The sequence below is a fragment of the Salmo salar genome, chromosome 15 (assembly GCF_965601325.2).
Source record: "Salmo salar chromosome 15, fSalSal1, whole genome shotgun sequence".
Classification (NCBI taxonomy): Eukaryota; Metazoa; Chordata; class Actinopteri; order Salmoniformes; family Salmonidae; genus Salmo; species Salmo salar.
Genome location: NC_138305.1, coordinates 16,552,878 through 16,572,454, shown reverse-complemented (window position 1 = coordinate 16,572,454; position 19,577 = coordinate 16,552,878).

Sequence of the window (19,577 nt, the reverse complement as noted above, 5' to 3'; positions counted from 1 at the left end):
GACTAGGAATCCCCCTTCCCCTGAACAACTGACTAGGAATCCCCCTTCCCCTTTCCAACTGACTAGGTATCCCCCTTTACAACTGACTAGGTATCCCCCCTTTCCCTGTACAACTGACTAGGTATCCCCCTTTTCCTGTACAGCTGACTAGGTATCCCCCTTTCCCTTTCCAACTGACTAGGTATCCCCCTTTCCTTCTACAACTGACTAGGTATCCCCATTTCCCTTTACAACTGACTAGGAATTCCCCCTTTCCCTTTCCAACTGACTAGGTATCCCACTTTCCCTGTACAACTGACTAGGAATCCCCATTTCCAACTGACTAGGTATCCCCCCTTTCCCTTTCCAACTTACTAGGTATCCCCCCTTTCCATTTCCAACTGACTAGGAATCCCCCTTTCCCTTTCCAACTGACTAGGTATCCCCCTTTCCCTTTCCAACTGACTAGGTATCCCCCTTCTCCTTTCCAACTGACTAGGTATCCCCCTTTCACTTTCCAACTGACTAGGTATCCCCCTTTCCCTTTCCAACTGACTAGGTATCTCCCTTTCCCTTTCCAACTGACTAGGTATCCCCCCTTTCCCTTTCCAACTGACTAGGTATCCCCCTTTCCCTTTCCAACTGACTAGGTATCCTCCTTTCCCTGTACAACTGACTAGGAATCCCCCTTTCCAACTGACTAGGTATCCCCCTTTCCCTTTCCAACTGACTAGGAATCCCCCCTTTCCATTTCCAACTGACTAGGAATCCCCCCTTCCCTTTCCAACTGACTAGGTATCCCCCTTTCCCTTTCCAACTGACTAGGTATCCCCCCTTTCCCTTTCCAACTGACTAGGTATCCCCTTTCCTTTTCCAACTGACTAGGTCTCCCCCTTTCCCTTTCCAACTGACTAGGAATCCCCCTTCCCCTGAACAACTGACTAGGAATCCCCCTTCCCCTTTCCAACTGACTAGGTATCCCCCTTTACAACTGACTAGGTATCCCCCCTTTCCCTGTACAACTGACTAGGTATCCCCCTTTTCCTGTACAGCTGACTAGGTATCCCCCTTTCCCTTTCCAACTGACTAGGTATCCCCCTTTCCTTCTACAACTGACTAGGTATCCCCATTTCCCTTTACAACTGACTAGGAATTCCCCCTTTCCCTTTCCAACTGACTAGGTATCCCACTTTCCCTGTACAACTGACTAGGAATCCCCATTTCCAACTGACTAGGTATCCCCCCTTTCCCTTTCCAACTTACTAGGTATCCCCCCTTTCCATTTCCAACTGACTAGGAATCCCCCTTTCCCTTTCCAACTGACTAGGTATCCCCCTTTCCCTTTCCAACTGACTAGGTATCCCCTTTCCCTTTCCAACTGACTAGGAAACCCCCTTTCCCTATACAACTGACTAGGTATCCACCTATCCCTTTCCAACTGACTAGGAATCCCCCTTTCCCTTTCCAACTGACTAGGAATCCCCCTTTCCCTATACAACAGACTAGGTATCCCAATTTCCCTTTACAACTGACTCGGTATCCCCCTTTTCCTTTACAACTGACTAGGTATCCCCCTTTCCCTTTCCAACTGACTAGGTATCCCCCTTTCCCTTTACAACTGACTAGGTATCCCCCTTTCCAACTGACTAGGTTTCCCTTTCCAACTGACTAGGTATCCCCCTTTCCCTGTACAACTGACTAGGTATCCAACTTTCCCTTTCCAACAGACTAGGTATTCCCCTTTCCCTCTACAACTGACTAGGAATCACCCTTTACCTTTCCAACTGACTAGGTATCCCCCCTTTCCCTTTCCAATTGACTAGGTATCCCCCTTTCCAACTGACTAGGTATCCCCCTTTCCCTTTCCAACTAACTAGGTATCCCCCCTTCTCCTTTCCAACTGACTAGGTATCCCCCTTTCACTTTCCAACTGACTAGGTATCCCCCTTTCCCTTTCCAAATGACTAGGTATCCCCTTTCCCTTTACAACTGACTAGGTATCACCCTTTCCAACTGACTAGGTATCCCCCTTTCCCTTTACAACTGACTAGGTATCCCCCTTTCCAACTGACTAGTTATCCCCCTTTCCCTTTCCAACTGACTAGGTATCCCCCCTTTCCCTTTCCAACTGGCTAGGTATCCCCCTTTCCCTTTCCAACTGATTAGGTATCCCCCTTTCCCTTTCCAACTGACTAGGTATCCCCCTTTCCCTTTCCAACTGACTAGGTATCTCCCTTTCCTTTTCCAACTGACTAGGTATCTCCCTTTCCCTTTCCAACTGACTAGGTATCCCCCCTTTCCCTTTACAACTGACTAGGTATCCCCCTTTCCCTTTCCAACTGATTAGGTATCCCCCTTTCCCTGTACAACTGACTAGGAATCCCCCTTTCCAACTGACTAGGTATCCCCCCTTTCCCTTTCCAACTGACTAGGAATCCCCCCTTTCCATTTCCAACTGACTAGGAATCCCCCCTTCCCTTTCCAACTGACTAGGTATCCCCCTTTCCCTTTCCAACTGACTAGGTATCCCCCCTTTCCCTTTCCAACTGACTAGGTATCCCCCTTTCCCTTTCCAACTGACTAGGAATCCCCAATTCTCTATACAACTGACTAGGTATCCCCCTATCCCTTTACAACTGACTAGGTATCCCCCTTTCCCTTTCCAACTGACTAGGAATCCCCCTTTCCCTTTCCAACTGACTAGGAATCCCCCCTTGCCCTTTCCAACTGACTAGGTATCCCCCCTTTCCCTTTCCAACTGGCTAGGTATCCCCCTTTCCCTTTCCAACTGACTAGGTATGTATCCCCCTTTCCAACTGACTAGGTATCCCCCCTTTCCCATTCCAACTGACTAGGTATCCCCCCTATCCCTTTCCAACTGACTAGGTATCCCTCTTTCCCTTTCCAACTGACTAGGTATCCCCCTTTCCCTTTCCAACTGACTAGGTATCCCCCTTTCACTTTCCAACAGACTAGGTATCCCCCTTTCCCTTTCCAATTGACTAGGTATCCCCCTTTCCAACTGACTAGGTATCACCCTATCCCTTTACAACTGACTAGGTATCCCCCTTTCCCTTTCCAACTGACTAGGAATCCCCCTTTCCCTATACAACTGACTAGGTATCCCCCTTTCCCTTTCCAACTGGCTAGGAATCCCCCTTTCCCTTTCCAACTGAGTAGGTATCCCCCTTTCCCTTTCCAACTGACTAGGTATGCCCCCTTTCCCTTTCCAACTGACTAGGTATGTATCCCCCTTTCCAACTGACTAGGTATCCCCCCTTTCCCTTTCCAACTGACTAGGTATCCCCCTTTCCCTTTCCAACTGACTAGGTATCCCCCTTTCACTTTCCAACTGACTAGGTATCCCCCTTTCCCTTTCCAACTGACTAGGTATCCCCCTTTCCAACTGACTAGGTATCCCCCTTTCCCTTTACAACTGACTAGGTATCACCCTTTCCAACTGACTAGGTATCCCCCTTTCCCTTTCCAACTGACTAGGTATCCCCTTTCCTTTTCCAACTGACTAGGAATCCCCCTTTCCCTATACAACTGACTAGGTCTCCCCCTATCCATTTACAACTGACTAGGTATCCCCCTTTCCCTTTCCAACTGACTAGGAATCCCCCTTCCCCTGAACAACTGACTAGGAATCCCCCTTCCCCTTTCCAACTGACTAGGTATCCCCTTTTCCCTTTACAACTGACTAGGTATCCCCCTTTCCCTTTCCAACTGACTAGGAATCCCCCTTCCCCTGAACAACTGACTAGGAATACCCCTCCCCCTTTCCAACTGACTAGGTATCCCCCCTTTCCCTTTCCAACTGACTAGGTATCCCCCCTTCCCTTTCCAACTGACTAGGTATCCCTCTTTCCGTTTCCAACTGACTAGGTATCCCCCTTTCCCTTTCCAACTGACTAGGTATCCCCCTTTCACTTTCCAACTGACTAGGTATCCCCCTTTCCCTTTCCAACTGACTAGGTATCCCCCTTTCCAACTGACTAGGTATCCCCCTTTCCCTTTACAACTGACTAGGTATCACCCTTTCCAACTGACTAGGTATCCCCCTTTCCCTTTCCAACTGACTAGGTATCCCCTTTCCTTTTCCAACTGACTAGGAATCCCCCTTTCCCTATACAACTGACTAGGTCTCCCCCTATCCATTTACAACTGACTAGGAATCCCCCTTCCCCTTTCCAACTGACTAGGTATCCCCCTTTCCAACTGACTAGGTATCCCCCTTTCCTTCTACAACTGACTAGGTATCCCCCTTTCCCTGTACAACTGACTAGGAATTCCCCCTTTCCCTTTCCAACTGACTAGGTATACCACTTTCCCTGTACAACTGACTAGGAATCCCCATTTCCAACTGACTAGGTATCCCCCCTTTCCCTTTCCAACTTACTAGGTATCCCCCCTTTCCATTTCCAACTGACTAGGAATCCCCCTTTCCCTTTCCAACTGACTAGGTATCCCCCTTTCCCTTTCCAACTGACTAGGTATCCCCCTTTCCCTTTCCAACTGACTAGGAAACCCCCTTTCCATATACAACTGACTAGGTATCCCCCTATCCCTTTCCAACTGACTAGGAATCCCCCTTTCCCTTTCCAACTGACTAGGAATCCCCCTTTCCCTATACAACTGACTAGGTATCCCAATTTCCCTTTACAACTGACTCGGTATCCCCCTTTCCCTGTACAACTGACTAGGTATCCAACTTTCCCTTTCCAACAGACTAGGTATTCCCCTTTCCCTCTACAACTGACTAGGAATCCCCCTTTCCCTTTCCAACTGACTAGGTATCCCCCCTTTCCCTTTCCAACTGACTAGGTATCCCCCTTTCCAACTGACTAGGTATCCCCCTTTCCCTTTCCAACTGACTAGGTATCCCCCCTTCTCCTTTCCAACTGACCAGGTATCTCCCTTTCACTTTCCAACTGACTAGGTATCCCCTTTCCCTTTACAACTGACTAGGTATCACCCTTTCCAACTGACTAGGTATCCCCCTTTCCCTTTACAACTGACTAGGTATCCCCCTTTCCAACTGACTAGTTATCCCCCTTTCCCTTTCCAACTGACTAGGTATCTCCCCTTTCCCTTTCCAACTGGCTAGGTATCCCCCTTTCCCTTTCCAACTGATTAGGTATCCCCCTTTCCCTTTCCAACTGACTAGGTATCCCCCTTTCCCTTTCCAACTGACTAGGTATCTCCCTTTCCTTTTCCAACTGACTAGGTATCTCCCTTTCCCTTTCCAACTGACTAGGTATCCCCCCTTTCCCTTTACAACTGACTAGGTATCCCCCTTTCCCTTTCCAACTGATTAGGTATCCCCCTTTCCCTGTACAACTGACTAGGAATCCCCCTTTCCAACTGACTAGGTATCCCCCCTTTCCCTTTCCAACTGACTAGGAATCCCCCCTTTCCATTTCCAACTGACTAGGAATCCCCCCTTCCCTTTCCAACTGACTAGGTATCCCCCTTTCCCTTTCCAACTGACTAGGTATCCCCCCTTTCCCTTTCCAACTGACTAGGTATCCCCCTTTCCCTTTCCAACTGACTAGGAATCCCCCTTTCTCTATACAACTGACTAGGTATCCCCCTATCCCTTTACAACTGACTAGGTATCCCCCTTTCCCTTTCCAACTGACTAGGAATCCCCCTTTCCCTATACAACTGACTAGGTATCCCCCTTTCCCTTTCCAACTGACTAGGTATCCCCCCTTTCCCTTTCCAACTGGCTAGGTATCCCCCTTTCCCTTTCCAACTGACTAGGTATGTATCCCCCTTTCCAACTGACTAGGTATCCCCCCTTTCCCATTCCAACTGACTAGGTATCCCCCCTATCCCTTTCAAACTGACTAGGTATCCCTCTTTCCCTTTCCAACTGACTAGGTATCCCCCTTTCCCTTTCCAACTGACTAGGTAGCCCCCTTTCACTTTCCAACTGACTAGGTATCCCCCTTTCCCTTTCCAATTGACTAGGTATCCCCCTTTCCAACTGACTAGGTATCCCCCTATCCCTTTACAACTGACTAGGTATCCCCCTTTCCCTTTCCAACTGACTAGGAATCCCCCTTTCCCTATACAACTGACTAGGTATCCCCCTTTCCCTTTCCAACTGACTAGGTATCCCCCTTTCCCTTTCCAACTGACTAGGTATCCCCCTTTCCCTTTCAAACTGACTAGGTATGTATCCCCCTTTCCAACTGACTAGGTATCCCCCCTTTCCCTTTCCAACTGACTAGGTATCCCCCTTTCCCTTTCCAACTGACTAGGTATCCCTCTTTCCCTTTCCAACTGACTAGGTATCCCCCTTTCCAACTGACTAGGTATCCCCCTTTCACTTTCCAACTGACTAGGTATCCCCCTTTCCCTTTCCAACTAACTAGGTATCCCCCTTTCCAACTGACTAGGTATCCCCCTTTCCCTTTACAACTGACTAGGTATCACCCTTTCCAACTGACTAGGTATCCCCCTTTCCCTTTACAACTGACTAGGTATCCCCCTTTCCCTTTACAACTGACTAGGTATGTATCCCCCTTTCCAACTGACTAGGTATCCCCCCTTTCTCATTCCAACTGACTAGGTATCCCCCTTTCCCTTTACAACTGACTAGGTATCACCCTTTCCAACTGACTAGGTATCCCCCTTTCCCTTTACAACTGACTAGGTATCCCCCTTTCCCTTTACAACTGACTAGGTATCCCCCTTTCCCTTTACAACTGACTAGGTATGTATCCCCCTTTCCAACTGACTAGGTATCCCCCCTTTCTCATTCCAACTGACTAGGTATCCCACTTTCCCTTTACAACTGACTAGGTATCACCCTTTCCAACTGACTAGGTATCCCCCTTTCCCTTTACAACTGACTAGGTATCCCCCTATTTCTTTACAACTGACTAGGTATCCCCCTTTCCCTTTCCAACTACCTAGGAATCCCCCTTTCCCTATACAACTGACTAGGTATCCCCCTTTCCCTTTCCAACTGACTAGGTATCCCCCTTTCCCTTTCCAACTGGCTAGGTATCCCCCTTTCCCTTTCCAACTGAATAGGTATCCCCCTTTCCCTTTCAAACTGACTAGGTATGTATCCCCCTTTCCAACTGACTAGGTATCCCCCCTTTCCCTTTCCAACTGACTAGGTATCCCCCCTTCCCTTTCCAACTGACTAGGTATCCCTCTTTCCCTTTCCAACTGACTAGGTATCCCCCTTTCCCTTTCCAACTGACTAGGTATCCCCCTTTCACTTTCCAACTGACTAGGTATCCCCCTTTCCCTTTCCAACTGACAAGGTATCCCCCTTTCCAACTGACTAGGTATCCCCCTTTCCCTTTACAACTGACTAGGTATCACCCTTTCCAACTGACTAGGTATCCCCCTTTCCCTTTACAACTGACTAGGTATCCCCCTTTCCCTTTACAACTGACTAGGTATCCCCCTTTCCCTTTACAACTGACTAGGTATGTATCCCCCTTTCCAACTGACTAGGTATCCCCCCTTTCTCATTCCAAGTGACTAGGTATCCCTCTTTCTCTTTCTAACTGACTAGGTATCCCCCTTTCACTTTCCAACTGACTAGGTATCCCACTTTCCCTTTCCAACTGACTAGGTATCCCCCTTTCCATTTACAACTGACTAGGTATTCCTCCTTTCCCTTTCCAACTGGCTAGGTATCCCCCTTTCCCTTTCCAACTGATTGGGTATCCCCCTTTCCCTTTCCAACTGACTAGGTATCCCCCTTTCCCTTTCCAACTGAATAGGTATCTCCCTTTCCTTTTCCAACTGACTAGGTATCCCCCCTTTCCCTTTCCAACTGACTAGGAATCCCCCCTTTCCATTTCCAACTGACTAGGAATCCCCCCTTCCCTTTCCAACTGACTAGGTATCCCCCTTTCCCTTTCCAACTGACTAGGTATCCCCCCTTTCCCTTTCCAACTGACTAGGTATCCCCCTTTCCCTTTCCAACTGACTAGGTATCCCCCCTTTCCCTTTCCAACTGGCTAGGTATCCCCCTTTCCTTTTCCAACTGAGTAGGTATCCCCCTTTCCCTTTCCAACTGACTAGGTATGTATCCCCCTTTCCAACTGACTAGGTATCCCCCCTTTCCCATTCCAACTGACTAGGTATCCCCCCTTTCCCTTTCCAACTGACTAGGTATCCCTCTTTCCCTTTCCAACTGACTAGGCATCCCCCTTTCCCTTTCCAACTGACTAGGTATCCCCCTTTCACTTTCCAACTGACTAGGTATCCCCCTTTCCCTTTACAACTGACTAGGTATCCCCCTTTCCCTTTACAACTGACTAGGTATCCCCCTTTCCAACTGACTAGGTATCCCCCTTTGCAACTGACTAGGTATCCCCCTTTCCCTTTACAACTGACTAGGTATCCCCATTTCCCTTTCCAACTGACTTGGTATCCCCTTTTCCCTTTCCAACTGACTAGGTATGTATCCCCCTTTCCAACTGAATAGGTATCCCCACTTTCCCATTCCAACTGACTAGGTATCCCCCCTTTCCCTTTCCAACTGACTAGGTATCCCCCCTTTCCCTTTCCAACTGACTAGGTATCCCCCTTTCACTTTCCAACTGACTAGGTATCCCTCTTACCCTTTCCAACTGACTAGGTATCCCCCTTTCCCTTTACAACTGACTAGGTATCCCCCTTTCCAACTGACTAGGTATCCCCTTTCCCTTTACAACTGACTAGGTATCCCCCTTTCCCTTTCCAACTGACTAGGTATCCCCCTTTCCAACTGACTAGTTATCCCCCTTTCACTTTCCAACTGACTAGGTATCCCCCCTTTCCCTTTCCAACTGGCTAGGTATCCCCCTTTCAATTTCCAACTGACTAGGTATCCCCCTTTCCTTTTCCAACTGACTAGGTATCCCCCTTTCCCTTTCCAACTGACAAGGTATCCCCCTTTCCCTTTCCAACTGACTAGGTATCCCCTTTCCCTGTACAACTGACTAGGTAACCCCTTTTCCAACTGACTAGCTATCCCCCTTTCCCTTTCCAACTGACTAGGTATCCCCCCGTTCCCTTTCCAAATGGCTAGGAATCCCCCTCTCCCTTTCGAACTGACTAGGTATCCCCCTTTCCCTTTCCAACTGACTAGGTATCCCCCTTTCCCTTTCCAGCTGACTAGGTATCCCCCTTTCCCTGTACAACTGACTAGGTATCCAACTTTCCCTTTCCAACAGACTAGGTATTCCCCTTTCCCTCTACAACTGACTAGGAATCCCCCTTTCCCTTTCCAACTGACTAGGTATCCCCCCTTTCCCTTTCCAACTGACTAGGTATCCCCCTTTCCAACTGACTAGGTATCCCCCTTTCCCTTTCCAACTGACTAGGTATCCCCCCTTCTCCTTTCCAACTGACCAGGTATCTCCCTTTCACTTTCCAACTGACTAGGTATCCCCTTTCCCTTTACAACTGACTAGGTATCACCTTTTCCAACTGACTAGGTATCCCCCTTTCCCTTTACAACTGACTAGGTATCCACCTTTCCAACTGACTAGTTATCCCCCTTTCCCTTTCCAACTGACTAGGTATCCCCCCTTTCCCTTTCCAACTGGCTAGGTATCCCCCTTTCCCTTTCCAATTGATTAGGTATCCCCCTTTCCCTTTCCAACTGACTAGGTATCCCCCTTTCCCTTTCCAACTGACTAGGTATCTCCCTTTCCTTTTCCAACTGACTAGGTATCTCCCTTTCCCTTTCCAACTGACTAGGTATCCCCCCTTTCCCTTTACAACTGACTAGGTATCCCCCTTTCCCTTTCCAACTGATTAGGTATCCCCCTTTCCCTGTACAACTGACTAGGAATCCCCCTTTCCAACTGACTAGGTATCCCCCCTTTCCCTTTCCAACTGACTAGGAATCCCCCTTTTCCATTTCCAACTTACTAGGAATCCCCCCTTCCCTTTCCAACTGACTAGGTATCCCCCTTTCCCTTTCCAACTGACTAGGTATCCCCCCTTTTCCTTTCCAACTGACTAGGTATCCCCCTTTCCCTTTCCAACTGACTAGGAATCCCCCTTTCTCTATACAACTGACTAGGTATCCCCCTATCCCTTTACAACTGACTAGGTATCCCCCTTTCCCTTTCCAACTGACTAGGAATCCCCCTTTCCCTATACAACTGACTAGGTATCCCCCTTTCCCTTTCCAACTGACTAGGTATCCCCCCTTTCCCTTTCCAACTGGCTAGGTATCCCCCTTTCCCTTTCCAACTGACTAGGTATGTATCCCCCTTTCCAACTGACTAGGTATCCCCCCTTTCCCATTCCAACTGACTAGGTATCCCCCCTATCCCTTTCCAACTGACTAGGTATCCCTCTTTCCCTTTCCAACTGACTAGGTATCCCCCTTTCCCTTTCCAAATGACTAGGTAGCCCCCTTTCACTTTCCAACTGACTAGGTATCCCCCTTTCCCTTTCCAATTGACTAGGTATCCCCCTTTCCAACTGACTAGGTATCCCCCTATCCCTTTACAACTGACTAGGTATCCCCCTTTCCCTTTCCAACTGACTAGCAATCCCCCTTTCCCTATACAACTGACTAGGTATCCCCCTTTCCCTTTCCAACTGACTAGGTATCCCCCTTTCCCTTTCCAACTGGCTAGGTATCCCCCTTTCCCTTTCCAACTGAGTAGGTATCCCCCTTTCCCTTTCCAACTGACTAGGTATCCCCCTTTCCCTTTCAAACTGACTAGGTATGTATCCCCCTTTCCAACTGACTAGGTATCCCCCCTTTCCCTTTCCAACTGACTAGGTATCCCCCTTTCCCTTTACAACTGACTAGGTATCACCCTTTCCAACTGACTAGGTATCCCCCTTTCCCTTTACAACTGACTAGGTATCCCCCTTTCCCTTTACAACTGACTAGGTATCCCCCTTTCCCTTTACAACTGACTAGGTATGTATCCCCCTTTCCAACTGACTAGGTATCCCCCCTTTCTCATTCCAAGTGACTAGGTATCCCTCTTTCTCTTTCCAACTGACTAGGTATCCCCCTTTCACTTTCCAACTGACTAGGTATCCCACTTTCCCTTTCCAACTGACTAGGTATCCCCCTTTCCCTTTACAACTGACTAGGTATCCCCCCTTTCCCTTTCCAACTGGCTAGGTATCCCCCTTTCCCTTTCCAACTGATTAGGTATCCCCCTTTCCCTTTCCAACTGACTAGGTATCCCCCTTTCCCTTTCCAACTGAATAGGTATCTCCCTTTCCTTTTCCAACTGACTAGGTATCCCCCTTTCCCTTTACAACTGACTAGGTATCCCCATTTCCCTTTCCAACTGACTTGGTATCCCCCTTTCCCTTTCCAACTGACTAGGTATGTATCCCCCTTTCCAACTGACTAGGTATCCCCCCTTTCCCATTCCAACTGACTAGGTATCCCCCCTTTCCCTTTCCAACTGACTAGGTATCCCCCCTTTCCCTTTCCAACTGACTAGGTATCCCCCTTTCCCTTTCCAACTGACTAGGTATCCCCCTTTCACTTTCCAACTGACTAGGTATCCCCCTTTCCCTTTACAACTGACTAGGTATCCCCCTTTCCCTTTACAACTGACTAGGTATCCCCCTTTCCAACTGACTAGGTATCCCCCTTTGCAACTGACTAGGTATCCCCCTTTCCCTTTACAACTGACTAGGTATCCCCATTTCCCTTTCCAACTGACTTGGTATCCCCCTTTCCCTTTCCAACTGACTAGGTATGTATCCCCCTTTCCAACTGACTAGGTATCCCCCCTTTCCCATTCCAACTGACTAGGTATCCCCCTTTCCCTTTCCAACTGACTAGGTATCCCCCCTTTCCCTTTCCAACTGACTAGGTATCCCCCTTTCACTTTCCAACTGACTAGGTATCCCTCTTACCCTTTCCAACTGACTAGGTATCCCCCTTTCCCTTTACAACTGACTAGGTATCCCCCTTTCCAACTGACTAGGTATCCCCTTTCCCTTTAAAACTGACTAGGTATCCCCCTTTCCCTTTCCAACTGACTAGGTATCCCCCTTTCCAACTGACTAGTTATCCCCCTTTCCCTTTCCAACTGACTAGGTATTCCCCTTTCCCTTTCCAGCTGACTAGGTATCCCCCTTTCCCATTCCAACTGACTAGGTATCCCCCCTTTCCCTTTCCAACTGGCTAGGTATCCCCCTTTCCCTTTCCAACTGACTAGGTATCCCCCTTTCCCTTTCCAACTGACTAGGTATCCCCCTTTCCCTTTCCCTTTCCAACTGACTAGGTATGTATCCCCCTTTCCAACTGACTAGGTATCCCCCCTTTCCCTTTCCAACTGACTAGGTATCCCCCCTTCCCTTTCCAACTGACTAGGTATCCCTCTTTCCCTTTCCAACTGACTAGGTATCCCCCTTTCCCTTTCCAACTGACTAGGTATCCCTTTTCACTTTCCAACTGACTAGGTATCCCCCTTTCCCTTTCCAACTGACTAGGTATCACCCTTTCCAACTGACTAGGTATCACCCTTTCCCTTTACAACTGACTAGGTATCCCCCTTTCCCTTTACAACTGACTAGGTATCCCCTTTCCCTTTCCAACTGACTAGGAATCCCCCCTTTCCATTTCCAACTGACTAGGTATCCCCCCTTCCCTTTCCAACTGACTAGGTATCCCCCTTTCCCTTTCCAACTGACTAGGTATCCCCCCTTTCCCTTTCCAACTGACTAGGTATCCCCCTTTCCCTTTCCAACTGACTAGGAATCCCCCTTTCTCTATAACTGACTAGGTAACCCCCTATCCCTTTACAACTGCCTAGGTATCCCCCTTTCCCTTTCCAACTGAGTAGGTATCCCCCTTTCCCTTTCCAACTGACTAGGTATCCCCCTTTCCCTTTCCCTTTCCAACTGACTAGGTATGTATCCCCCTTTCCAACTGACTAGGTATCCCCCCTTTCCCTTTCCAACTGACTAGGTATCCCCCCTTCCCTTTCCAACTGACTAGGTATCCCTCTTTCCCTTTCCAACTGACTAGGTATCCCCCTTTCCCTTTCCAACTGACTAGGTATCCCCTTTTCACTTTCCAACTGACTAGGTATCCCCCTTTCCAACTGAGTAGGTATCCCCCTTTCCCTTTACAACTAACTAGGTATCACCCTTTCCAACTGACTAGGTATCACCCTTTCCCTTTACAACTGACTAGGTATCCCCCTTTCCCTTTACAACTGACTAGGTATCCCCCTTTCCCTTTCCAACTGACTAGGAGTCCCCCCTTTCCATTTCCAACTGACTAGGAATCCCCCCTTCCCTTTCCAACTGACTAGGTATCCCCCTTTCCCTTTCCAACTGACTAGGTATCCCCCCTTTCCCTTTCCAACTGACTAGGTATCCCCCTTTCCCTTTCCAACTGACTAGGAATCCCCCTTTCTCTATACAACTGACTAGGTATCCCCCTATCCCTTTACAACTGCCTAGGCATCCCCCTTTCCCTTTCCAACTGACTAGGAATCCCCCTTTCCCTATACAACTGACTAGGTATCCCCCTTTCCCTTTCCAACTGACTAGGTATCCCCCCTTTTCCTTTCCAACTGGCTAGGTATCCCCCTTTCCCTTTCCAACTGACTAGGTATGTATCCCCCTTTCCAACTGACTAGATATCCCCCCTTTCCCATTCCAACTGACTAGGTATCCCCCCTATCCCTTTCCAACTGACTAGGTATCCCTCTTTCCCTTTCCAACTGACTAGGTATCCCCCTTTCCCTTTCCAACTGACTAGGTATCCCCCTTTCACTTTCCATCTGACTAGGTATCCCCCTTTCCCTTTCCAATTGACTAGGTATCCCCCTTTCCAACTGACTAGGTATCCCCCTATCCCTTTACAACTGACTAGGTATCCCCCTTTCCCTTTCCAACTGACGAGGAATCCCCCTTTCCCTATACAACTGACTAGGTATCCCCCTTTCCCTTTCCAACTGACTAGGTATCCCCCTTTCCCTTTCCAACTGGCTAGGTATCCCCCTTTCCCTTTCCAACTGAGTAGGTATCCCCCTTTCCCTTTCCAACTGACTAGGTATCCCCCTTTCCCTTTCCCTTTCCAACTGACTAGGTATGTATCCCCCTTTCCAACTGAATAGGTATCCCCCCTTTCCCTTTCCAACTGACTAGGTATCCCCCCTTCCCTTTCCAACTGACTAGGTATCCCTCTTTCCCTTTCCAACTGACTAGGTATCCCCCTTTCCCTTTCCAACTGACTAGGTATCCCCTTTTCACTTTCCAACTGACTAGGTATCCCCCTTTCCTTTTCCAACTGACTAGGTATCACCCTTTCCAACTGACTAGGTATCACCCTTTCCCTTTACAACTGACTAGGTATCCCCCTTTCCCTTTACAACTGACTAGGTATCCCCCTTTCCCTTTACAACTGACTAGGTATGTATCCCCCTTTCCAACTGACTAGGTATCCCCCCTTTCTCATTCCAAGTGACTAGGTATCCCTCTTTCTCTTTCCAACTGACTAGGTATCCCCCTTTCCCTTTCCCTTTCCAACTGACTAGGTATGTATCCCCCTTTCCAACTGAATAGGTATCCCCACTTTCCCTTTCCAACTGACTAGGTATCCCCCTTTCCCTTTACAACTGACTAGGTATCCCCCCTTTCCCTTTCCAACTGACTAGGTATCCCCCTTTCCCTTTCCAACTGAATAGGTATCTCCCTTTCCTTTTCCAACTGACTAGGTATCCCCCCTTTCCCTTTCCAACTGACTAGGTATCCCCCTTTCCCTGTACAACTGACTAGGAATCCCCCTTTCCAACTGACTAGGTATCCCCCCTTTCCCTTTCCAACTGACTAGGAATCCCCCCTTTCCATTTCCAACTGACTAGGAATCCCCCCTTCCCTTTCCAACTGACTAGGTATCCCCCTTTCCCTTTCCAACTGACTAGGTATCCCCCCTTTCCCTTCCCAACTGACTAGGTATCCCCCTTTCCCTTTCCAACTGACTAGGTATCCCCCCTTTCCCTTTCCAACTGGCTAGGTATCCCCCTTTCCCTTTCCAACTGAGTAGGTATCCCCCTTTCCCTTTCCAACTGACTAGGTATGTATCCCCCTTTCCAACTGACTAGGTATCCCCCCTTTCCCATTCCAACTGACTAGGTATCCCCCCTTTCCCTTTCCAACTGACTAGGTATCCCTCTTTCCCTTTCCAACTGACTAGGCATCCCCCTTTCCCTTTCCAACTGACTAGGTATCCCCCTTTCACTTTCCAACTGACTAGGTATCCCCCTTTCCCTTTACAACTGACTAGGTATCCCCCTTTCCCTTTACAACTGACTAGGTATCCCCCTTTCCAACTGACTAGGTATCCCCCTTTCCCTTTACAACTGACTAGGTATCCCCATTTCCCTTTCCAACTGACTTGGTATCCCCCTTTCCCTTTCCAACTGACTAGGTATGTATCCCCCTTTCCAACTGACTAGGTATCCCCCCTTTCCCATTCCAACTGACTAGGTATCCCCCCTTTCCCTTTCCAACTGACTAGGTATCCCCCCTTTCCCTTTCCATCTGACTAGGTATCCCCCTTTCACTTTCCAACTGACTAGGTATCCCTCTTACCCTTTCCAACTGACTAGGTATCCCCCTTTCCCTTTACAACTGACTAGGTATCGCCCTTTCCCTTTCCAACTGACTAGGTATCCCCCTTTCCAACTGACTAGTTATCCCCCTTTCCCTTTCCAACTGACTAGGTATCCCCCCTTTCCCTTTCCAACTGGCTAGGTATCCCCCTTTCCCTTTCCAACTGACTAGGTATCCCCCTTTCCCTTTCCAACTGACTAGGTATCCCCCTTTCCCTTTCCAACTGACAAGGTATCCCCCTTTCCCTTTCCAACTGACTAGGTATTCCCCCTTTCCCTTTACAACTGACTAGGTATCCCCTTTCCCTTTACAATTGACTAGGTATCCCCCTTTCCCTGTACAACTGACTAGGTATCCCCTTTTCCAACTGACTAGCTATCCCCCTTTCCCTTTCCAACTGACTAGGTATCCCCCTTTCCCTTTCCAACTGACTAGGTATCCCCCTTTCACTTTCCATCTGACTAGGTATCCCCCTTTCCCTTTCCAATTGACTAGGTATCCCCCTTTCCAACTGACTAGGTATCCCCCTATCCCTTTACAACTGACTAGGTATCCCCCTTTCCCTTTCCAACTGACTAGGAATCCCCCTTTCCCTATACAACTGACTAGGTATCCCCCTTTCCCTTTCCAACTGAGTAGGTATCCCCCTTTCCCTTTCCAACTGGCTAGGTATCCCCCTTTCCCTTTCCAACTGAGTAGGTATCCCCCTTTCCCTTTCCAACTGACTAGGTATCCCCCTTTCCCTTTCCCTTTCCAACTGACTAGGTATGTATCCCCCTTTCCAACTGAATACGTATCCCCCCTTTCCCTTTCCAACTGACTAGGTATCCCCCCTTCCCTTTCCAACTGACTAGGTATCCCTCTTTCCCTTTCCAACTGACTAGGTATCCCCCTTTCCCTTTACAACTGACTAGGTATCCCCCCTTTCCCTTTCCAACTGGCTAGGTATCCCCCTTTCCCTTTCCAACTGATTAGGTATCCCCCTTTCCCTTTCCAACTGACTAGGTATCCCCCTTTCCCTTTCCAACTGAATAGGTATCTCCCTTTCCTTTTCCAACTGACTAGGTATCGCCCCTTTCCCTTTCCAACTGACTAGGTATCCCCCTTTCCCTGTACAACTGACTAGGAATCCCCCTTTCCAACTGACTAGGTATCCCCCCTTTCCCTTTCCAACTGACTAGGAATCCCCCCTTTCCATTTCCAACTGACTAGGAATCCCCCCTTCCCTTTCCAACTGACTAGGTATCCCCCTTTCCCTTTCCAACTGACTAGGTATCCCCCCTTTCCCTTCCCAACTGACTAGGTATCGCCCTTTCCCTTTCCAACTGACTAGGTATCCCCCCTTTCCCTTTCCAACTGGCTAGGTATCCCCCTTTCCCTTTCCAACTGAGTAGGTATCCCCCTTTCCCTTTCCAACTGACTAGGTATGTATCCCCCTTTCCAACTGACTAGGTATCCCCCCTTTCCCATTCCAACTGACTAGGTATCCCCCCTTTCCCTTTCCAACTGACTAGGTATCCCTCTTTCCCTTTCCAACTGACTAGGCATCCCCCTTTCCCTTTCCAACTGACTAGGTATCCCCCTTTCACTTTCCAACTGACTAGGTATCCCCCTTTCCCTTTACAACTGACTAGGTATCCCCCTTTCCCTTTACAACTGACTAGGTATCCCCCTTTCCAACTGACTAGGTATCCCCCTTTCCCTTTCCAACTGAATAGGTATCTCCCTTTCCTTTTCCAACTGACTAGGTATCCCCCCTTTCCCTTTCCAACTGACTAGGTATCCCCCTTTCCCTGTACAACTGACTAGGAATCCCCCTTTCCAACTGACTAGGTATCCCCCCTTTCCCTTTCCAACTGACTAGGAATCCCCCCTTTCCATTTCCAACTGACTAGGAATCCCCCCTTCCCTTTCCAACTGACTAGGTATCCCCCTTTCCCTTTCCAACTGACTAGGTATCCCCCCTTTCCCTTCCCAACTGACTAGGTATCCCCCTTTCCCTTTCCAACTGACTAGGTATCCCCCCTTTCCCTTTCCAACTGGCTAGGTATCCCCCTTTCCCTTTCCAACTGAGTAGGTATCCCCCTTTCCCTTTCCAACTGACTAGGTATGTATCCCCCTTTCCAACTGACTAGGTATCCCCCCTTTCCCTTTCCAACTGACAAGGTATCCCCCTTTCCCTTTCCAACTGACTAGGTATTCCCCCTTTCCCTTTACAACTGACTAGGTATCCCCTTTCCCTTTACAATTGACTAGGTATCCCCCTTTCCCTGTACAACTGACTAGGTATCCCCTTTTCCAACTGACTAGCTATCCCCCTTTCCCTTTCCAACTGACTAGGTATCCCTCTTTCCCTTTCCAAATGGCTAGGCATCCCCCTCTCCCTTTCCAACTGACTAGGTATCCCCCTTTCCCTTTCCAACTGACTAGGTATCCCCCTTTCCCTTTCCAACTGACTAGGAATCCCCCTTTCCCTATACAACTGACTAGGTATCCCCCTATCCCTTTACAACTGCCTAGGTATCCCCCTTTCCCTTTCCAACTGACTAGGAATCCCCCTTTCCCTATACAACTGACTAGGTATCCCCCTTTCCCTTTCCAACTGACTAGGTATCCCCCCTTTCCCTTTCCAACTGGCTAGGTATCCCCCTTTCCCTTTCCAACTGACTAGGTATGTATCCCCCTTTCCAACTGACTAGGTATCCCCCCTTTCCCATTCCAACTGACAAGGTATCCCACCTATCCCTTTCCAACTGACTAGGTATCCCTCTTTCCCTTTCCAACTGACTAGGTATCCCCCTTTCCCTTTCCAACTGACTAGGTATCCCCCTTTCACTTTCCATCTGACTAGGTATCCCCCTTTCCCTTTCCAATTGACTAGGTATCCCCCTTTCCAACTGACTAGGTATCCCCCTATCCCTTTACAACTGACTAGGTATCCCCCTTTCCCTTTCCAACTGACTAGGTATCCCCCTTTCACTTTCCATCTGACTAGGTATCCCCCTTTCCCTTTCCAATTGACTAGGTATCCCCCTTTCCAACTGACTAGGTATCCCCCTATCCCTTTACAACTGACTAGGTATCCCCCTTTCCCTTTCCAACTGACTAGGAATCCCCCTTTCCCTATACAACTGACTAGGTATCCCCCTTTCCCTTTCCAACTGGCTAGGTATCCCCCTTTCCCTTTCCAACTGAGTAGGTATCCCCCTTTCCCTTTCCAACTGACTAGGTATCCCCCTTTCCCTTTCCCTTTCCAACTGACTAGGTATGTATCCCCCTTTCAAACTGACTAGGTATCCCCCCTTTTCCTTTCCAACTGACTAGGTATCCCCCCTTCCCTTTCCAACTGACTAGGTATCCCTCTTTCCCTTTCCAACTGACTAGGTATCCCCCTTTCCCTTTCCAACTGACTAGGTATCCCCTTTTCACTTTCCAACTGACTAGGTATCCCCCTTTCCCTTTCCAACTGACTAGGTATCCCCCTTTCCAACTGACTAGGTATCCCCCTTTCCCTTTACAACTGACTAGGTATCACCCTTTCCAACTGACTAGGTATCACCCTTTCCCTTTACAACTGACTAGGTATCCCCCTTTCCCTTTACAACTGACTAGGTATCCCCCTTTCCCTTTACAACTGACTAGGTATGTATCCCCCTTTCCAGCTGACTAGGTATCCCCCCTTTCTCATTCCAAGTGACTAGGTATCCCTCTTTCTCTTTCCAACTGACTAGGTATCCCCCTTTCACTTTCCAACTGACTAGGTATCCCACTTTCCCTTTCCAACTGACTAGGTATCCCCCTTTCCCTTTACAACTGACTAGGTATCCCCCCTTTCCCTTTCCAACTGGCTAGGTATCCCCCTTTCCCTTTCCAACTGATTAGGTATCCCCCTTTCCCTTTCCAACTGACTAGGTATCCCCCTTTCCCTTTCCAACTGAATATGTATCTCCCTTTCCTTTTCCAACTGACTAGGTATCCCCCCTTTCCCTTTCCAACTGACTAGGTATCCC